Source organism: Colobus angolensis, unplaced genomic scaffold (assembly GCF_000951035.1).
Source record: "Colobus angolensis palliatus isolate OR3802 unplaced genomic scaffold, Cang.pa_1.0 Scaffold24, whole genome shotgun sequence".
In the NCBI taxonomy this organism is placed as follows: Eukaryota; Metazoa; Chordata; class Mammalia; order Primates; family Cercopithecidae; genus Colobus; species Colobus angolensis.
Window position 1 is genome coordinate 9811696 of NW_012115599.1, and position 7652 is coordinate 9819347.

General features: G+C 43.5%; 1 long non-coding RNA gene across 1 annotated transcript in view; it reads right to left on the reverse strand.

The window, feature by feature from the left end:
* The window catches only part of LOC105514150, a 24274-nt gene that overhangs the window by 16148 nt on the left and 474 nt on the right, over nucleotides 1-7652 (reverse strand). Inside the window, exon 2 of the long non-coding RNA XR_001002146.1 lies at nucleotides 4765-4908. This is a non-coding gene — a long non-coding RNA (uncharacterized LOC105514150). The remainder of the gene's footprint in view (nucleotides 1-4764; nucleotides 4909-7652) is intronic.

Sequence of the window (7652 nt, forward strand, 5' to 3'; positions counted from 1 at the left end):
GGAAATATATAGAATAGTGCATCCACATGTCAGGAATACCATGCCTCCACTTGCCCCAGGGTTCTGCACAATGCACACACTCAATAAATGTTAATTGACTGAATTAATAAGCTTCATAGTTCCAACATGCAGTCCAGTGCCTAACTAGCTAGTCCAGGCAAGCCTTCTTAATATTATATTTGGAGAATGAGAGACATGAACTGGTTGAGTGACCTCCTCAGGTCACCCTCTTTGTCAGAGGCATAACCAAGACAGGAGTCCAGAGGCACAAGCAACCACCAGCCACCAATGAACTGGCCCACCACTGATGAGGTCAGGAGCTGAGGAGGCAGGAACACTAAGACAAATGGAATCTGAAGTCTAAATTCAGAGAATTTTCAGTTCCCTCAAATCACAAATGAGAACATTTAAAATGAACTCAAACTCTCCTATGGTCTGGCTCAAGAAATAGGAGCCTCCAAGTTCAAGTGAGAAGTTGTGTAGGAAGAACTCTAAGATGGCACAAGGAAGACTCTTCTCACCACTTTGGTGAAGTTTCATAGAGAGGGCATGAGCTCTGGAAGCAGGCAGTCCTGGCTTTGAGTCTAGCTCTATTACTCACCAGCCATGACCTGAAGCAACTTAACCTCTTCAAGACTCAGTTTCCTCAACTCTAAAATGAAAATGATAATGATTGTCTCATAGAGTTGATGTGCAAAGTAAAGATGTGATATAAGCCCCTAACATGATGAGTGGTCCAAAATGGGCACTCAGGTACAAACCCACAAACAAAATGCTAGTTATGACAATGATTCCACTAGGAACAGCAGAGCATCAGCCAGAGGTCGTGTAAAGTTTCCACTGACTTGATGAAAGGACATCTAAAGTAATGAATAAACACATGAACAGGTCACTCAAACTGCAGATTACAAGGATAGTTTTTTTCAGTGTGAGAAAACTGCTGTTTGGTAGCTCACAAGCAGATTTCACTCTGGAGCAGTGCCCTCAACACAGAGCAGGCTGGGCTTTTTAAATTGTCTGCTCTCTTTCTCTCTCTCTCTCTCTCTCAGCTTCTGATACATGATGTTCAGCAAATACACCACATACTGGAGAATGATATATCATATACCCTGCAGACACCATTTTACGACAGACTCCCAAGATTGAGGGCAGATGTACTATGCACTTGAATATGCCCAAAGTTTTAAGAGTTAAGTTACTTAATGCTACATCCAATGGCATCATTTGCAACAGAGCTGGTTACCAAAAATGCATTTGGGGCTTCTCATTTTCCAACTAAAAACTACATTAAACCAGCACAGTGCATTGGAATTTTATATGAGATTACAATAGTTGACAATATCCATATCTCTGTATCAAAGAGAAACCATCCCTTTGTCACAAGGAACTGATTTCAGAGGGAGTTGCACTTCTGAATGAGAGACACTCCGGGAATCCGGACCTAGAATCTCTGAGACTGTAGATGTTGAATAATATTAGTGTTATAAGAACCTCAGTTATTGTTGTTGTTATTGTTGTTATTATTGAGATGGAGTCTCACTCTGTCACTCAGGCTGGAGTGCAGTGGTACAATCTCAGCTCACTTCCACCTCCACCTCCCAGGGTCAAGCGATTCTCTTGCCTTAGCCTCCCAAGGAGCTGGGATTACAGGCGCACATCAAGATGTCCAGCTAATTTTTGTATGCTTTTGTAGAGATGGGGTTTTGCCATGTTGGCCAGGCTGGACTTGAACTCCTGGCCTCAAGCAGTCTGCCCACCTTGGCCTCCCAAAGGGCTGGGATTCCAGGTGTGAGCCACCTTGCCTGGCCTGATCTACACTTTTCTAAGTCCATTTCTCACTTTTCAGGTCACATCTGAGGTGTGTGTTAGTAGCATCTGACACAATGATGACTCCCTTTCCTCTGAAACAGTTTCTTTAATTGGCTTCCAGCACAAACCCTTTCTTCATTTTCCTCCTTCTCACTGGGCATTCCTTCTTAGACTCCTTCCCTGGCCTGGCCTTTTCTCTCTGACCTTATAATCTTGGAGGGCCCCAGAGCTCAGCCCTCAGACCCCTTCTCTTCCTTATTCACCCTCTTGGTGATCTCACCTGGTTTCATAGCATTAAATATCACCAGAAGCTGCCAAATGTGCACCTCCAGCTCAGACTTCTATCCTGAACTCCAGACTTCTTGTCTTTTTTGTTTGTTTGTTTGTTTTTTGAGAAGGAGTCTCACACTGTTGCCCGGACTGGAGTGCAGTGCCACAATCTCAGCTTACCGCAACCTCTGCCTCCCAGGTTCAAGTGATTCTCTTGCCTCAGCCTCCCAAATAGCTGGAATTACAGGCGACTGCCACCACGCCCAGCTAATTTTTGTATTTTTAGTAGAGACAGGGTTTTGCCATGCTGGCCAGGCTGGTCTCGAACTCCTGGCCTCAAGTGTTCCGCCCGCCTCAGCCTCCCAAAATGCTGGGATTACAAGCATGAGCCACCACACCCGTCCGAACTCCAGACCTTTATCCAGCTGCCTGCTTCATGTATCAAACTTAACAAGTCCAAACTTGGACTTCTGTTCTTTCCTTTGAAGCCGGCTCCACTCCCAGTCTGCACCCCTTCAGTCGATGGTGACTCTATTCAAAACCGTTAAGTCTTTCTGGACTCCTCTTACTTTTTTTTCTTTTCTCACATCCAAATCTTGTTGGCTTCCTCTTCAAAATATATCCTGCATCCAACCACTTCTCACTACCTCCACTGCTGCCACTGTGTTCCAATCCATTGTCATCTCTCTTGGATTATCACATTCACTTCCTCACGACAGTCTCACTGTCGCCCAGGCTAGAGTGCAGTGGAGCAATATCGGCTCACTGCAACCTCAGTGATCTTCTGATAGCCTTGTACTATAAAGCAATTCTCTCTCGACCCATCAGAGCTGTCCAGGCACCATTTAAAGAATAACAACAACAAAAGGTGACCATTTAGACAATTTAAGAATTACTTCCAAAAAGCAAACACATGGAGAAAAAAGCAAAACAAAATATAGGCTAGTGAGCACAATTAATTCCTATAGCCAGTTACAAATCCTTGCAACTTTCTCATTACTTTAGGTTCATAGAAGTCAGAAGACTTCAGGTTGAGGAAAGCCAGGAATATAAAAGCCAAGGTCGGCTTTTAATTTACCTTCAACATGATCAAAACTAAACTTTTGCCCGGGAGTTTTCTCAGTAACAAAGGTGAGCAATTCCACCTTCAAAGGCATTTTTGGGTCTACTCAACAGCTTTGATTGCACTATTCCCTGTTTTCCTCAGAATTAGGTTTCACATTTGCAAATGTTGATCAATAAACTAGTCCTGCTTTCCCAGGTTTCATGCTCAATCCTGAATGTCCTTAGGGGGACACTGTGAAGTTTATAAAGGCTCTGTTTCTTTTGCCTTCCTTTAAAGGATGGTGTTCCACTAAGATTCACCTTTCCATCTTCCACTCTCTTATCTTAATGCACATACTTTCCCTGGGTGATTTTTTCCACTTCTTCCCATATGCTCATGACTCTCAACCCTCTACCTATCTCTAGCTCAGGTCTCTCTCTTGAGCTTCAGATCCATATATCCCTGGATGTCCCATTCTCAAACACATTGTGCACATACAGAGTTCTTTTTCTCTGCCAAATGTACACCTCTTCCTCCTTTTCATTTTCCTTACTGGTGCCAAGTTCCATCTAATCACTCAGACCAGAAACCAGAGCATGGTGCTATAAGATCACAGAGGAGAAACCAAGGATAGTAGCAATTTGCTGCAGGATAGGAATGCAGGGAGGCATTCCAAGTGACATAATGTAACTATAGAGACGCCAAAATAAGAAAAAGCATGGTATGTGTGCTGTTAGGATAGAACAGGATAGGCCGAGGTAACGAATAAAACCCCATAATCTCAGTGGCTTTTTTTCTCATTAAAAAAAATCTTATGCCAATTGGTCAGCGTTCCTGCAACAGAAATTCAGGACCCAGACTACTTCCATTTTACAACCCACTGAGTTAGAGTTTTGCACATCCTAGCATATTGACAAAAAAAGAATAAGCATGAAGAACTCAGACTCCCTCTTAGTTTTCCTGAACCAGAATGCCATATCCTGCCACTTACTTTTTAGTTGTCAAAAATTTGGTCAGTGTCCCAACCTAGCTGCAAAAAGAAACTGGGAGATGTCTTCTCATCTGCCTAGGAAGGTGAAATGAGGTAGTGAACACGTAGCATTTTTCCCACTACAACATGGTTAGGAAACTGTAAGAAGACTGGCATACCTGAAAACCAATGGGAATTATGGGTTGGGTTGAGGGTGTAATAGGTATTGTGGAGAGAGGGTAGGTAGACAGTGCTAGGAAACACAAGAACGTAGGTACCATGGCCAATGTAACTAGAAGGACTGGGTGGAGTCAAGAGCCTGAATGTCATGCTGAGAATAGCATGCCAGTTCAATGGGAGTTTAAAGATGGGAAGAGAGCAAAGACAGGGAGAGGTGGTCAGTGGAGAATCCTAGAGCTCAACCTTCTCAACCTGAGAGCCCCAAGTAAAGGACCAGCTCCTGCTCCAGGACCAGCCTGAGGTTCCAATTGCTTTAAGAATCCATGGAGTGCAGACAAGGATCTGAGACTCTGACCTAAAAACAAACTGAAAAGTTCTGTGTTCATTGCCTCTGGACATTGTGTGATCCTTCCTCTAATGGCTTGGCTCCCACCACCTCTCCACTGGTGCTCCCCTCTCAGCTGCATCCCATCTCCCTCCGCAGGCTCACCTCCCTTTTCTCTCCAGGTTCAGCCTTTCATCTTGATTTTGGTGGGTGCGGGTTCTTGGCCCCTTCTCATGGGGCGCTGCCTCCAGTAGTACGTGCCCCAGCTGATTTGCATTCTGGTTTACACGCAGCCATCTTCAACCAGGCCTATCCAATCAAAATAATAACATTAATAACTAGCATGTACTAAATGGTTACTATATGCCAGGCGCTATTCAAACTTGTTTTATAAAGTCATGTGATGTATAACAATATTTCAGTCAATATACTATTGTGGTCCTGTAAGAGTATAATACTGCATTTTTACTGTGTACTTTTTCCATGTTTACATATGTTTAGATATATAAATACTTAGCAGTGTGCTACATTTGCCTTCACTATTCAGTACCGTAACAAGGTGCACTGGGTTTGTAGCCTAGCAGGAATAGGCTATGCCACGTATCCTAGGTGTGTAGAAGGCTACACCATCTGAGTCTGTGTAAGTACATACTATGTTCACACAACCGCATGATTGCCCAGCGACACATTTCTCAGATCTTGTTAAGCAATGCATGACTGTCACATGACTGTATATAATTATTTATTCTCAGAAAAAACCCGTGAGGTAGGTGACATTGTTATCACTATTATGCAGATAAAGAAATAGATGAAAAAAAGGCTAACTCACCACATTCATGGCGCTTATAAGTGGTCAAGCTAGAATCTGAATCCAGGATGTCTGGCTTTTAACCAGACATAAGTTAAAAGTGCTATAGGTGCTACTAAGTAAAGGATGAAGGAGAGGAAAGATAGAGACAACATGGCTTCATGATCTTGAAAGAAAAAAAAATGTAAGTAGCAGTTGTAATCACTAAGAAGGGAGAAGAAACAGTCTCCATTGTAGAGAATTGCAAAGGAGGAGGCGCCACCAGAGGATAAACAGCCTCCAATCGTTAACACAAGGGATACTTGCTTTTTTTTTTTTTATTTTTTTTTTTTTTTTTTTTTTTTTAGACAGGGTCTTGGTCTGTCGCCCAGGCTGGAGTGCAGTGGCATGATCTCAGCTCACTGCAACCTCCGCCTCCCTGGTTCAAGCGATTCTCCTGCCTCAGCCTCCTGAGTAGCTGGGATCACAAGCACACCACCACGCCCAGCTAACTTGTATTTTTAGTAGAGACAGGGTCGCACCATGTTGGCCAGGCTGGTCTCAAACTCCTGACCTCAGGTGATCCGCCCGCCTTGGCCTCCCAAAGTGCTGGGATGACAGGCCTGAGCCACTGGCCTGGCCGTCAGGTGAATTAATTTAAGAGAGAAGACAAAACCCTTAAGGCTGCATTTGGATCCCCTATAGAGCTCTGATAGTCAAGGAATCTTGAAAGAAGCCCAACAGCCAAGAACTTGTCTCAAATTGTATTCCGTTTTCTTATTTCTGATGAAACTTGGTTTCCAGAGATGAATAATAATCTCATTTTTTTTGTACATTCAGGTGTTCAGTTGCTGTTGTTCTTCTAAAATGGTAGTTTTCTTCCCTTTAATCTGCCATTTCATGTCACTTTGTGGTATCAAACAAGGATATTACATTTTGAACAACACTGAGCACAGGCCAAATACTTTATGAAATGGGCATGACTCAAACTTGACAAAGTGAAGCATAAAGACCCACGCTGCCCTTTTCCTAGAAAGCTGATGAATCCTTCACTAATTCTTTTCAGTAGTTTCGCTCCTGACCCACAGGACTGCTCATTCTTCTCAGCACACACTATTTACGTATCTTTCACTAGGGTACAGATTCTTCGAAGACCTTCCCTTTGTATCTCTAAGAGAGCTAAGTATTTGAAACATCCACTCCACTTAATTAATGCAACCCAAATAGTAGAGATTAAACATCCCAGGCTTCCAGGCAAATGGAGGCTCTTTCCTCTGGTAGGTCACAGACACACACACACACACACACACACGTACAAATAGAAGCAAATGTACACACATGTAAAAATACCCATTGAACCCATCGACTCCAGAACTGCTCACAACAGAATCCCGGGAAGCTACCTTGTTACTAAAAGATCCCAAAATAAAAATACAAGAAAATGGATTCAATGGAATAAGGTAAATTTCACCTTTGGAGAGCTGGCTGTAGACAGGATAAACTTAATCTTGAATTTGGTCACAGCATGCAGTTTTTTCATGGGTTGGCACAGAGAACCAAGGAAGAGCAGACCTGAGAATCACAGGAATGCTCTATCTCAGGCTCATGGACGCACTGGCTGAGAGCCCCAAACACAGGAACTTTCTATTGCCACTATCACGGTCCCACTGTGGGAAGACCCACTGTTAATTCAGGTTACATGTTTGAAATCAAAATTTAAAAGCATGCTCCTCTAAGCTAATAGTATAGAACTGTGCATGACCTTGGCCTACTCCAACCCAGTGAAACATTACCAGCTTAGTAGAGCAGAAAGAGGTCATTTTCAAAACTGGTTGAATTATAACAGGATTTCCTGAAGGCCAAGAGGAAACCATGCTGTTTCACTGCAAGCAAAACAGAGTGGGCCAGGATAATAAAGTACTCGGGAGTAAATCCTGGCATACAGAGAAATTAAAGAAACATGTGGCCAGGTGCTGTGGTTCACGCCTGTAATCCCAGCACTTTGGGAGGCCGAGGCGGGCGGATCACCTGAGGTCGGGAGTTTGAGACCAGCCTGACAAACATGGAGAAACCCCATCTCTACTAAAAATACAAAATTAGCCAGGCGTGATGTTGCATGCCTATAATCCCAGCTACTTGGGAGGCTGAGGCAGGAGAATCGCTTGAACCTGGGAGGGGGACGTTGCGGTGAGCTGAGATCTCGCCATTGCACTCCAGCTTGGGCAACAAGAGCGAAACTCTGTCTCAGAAAAAAAAAAAAAAAAAA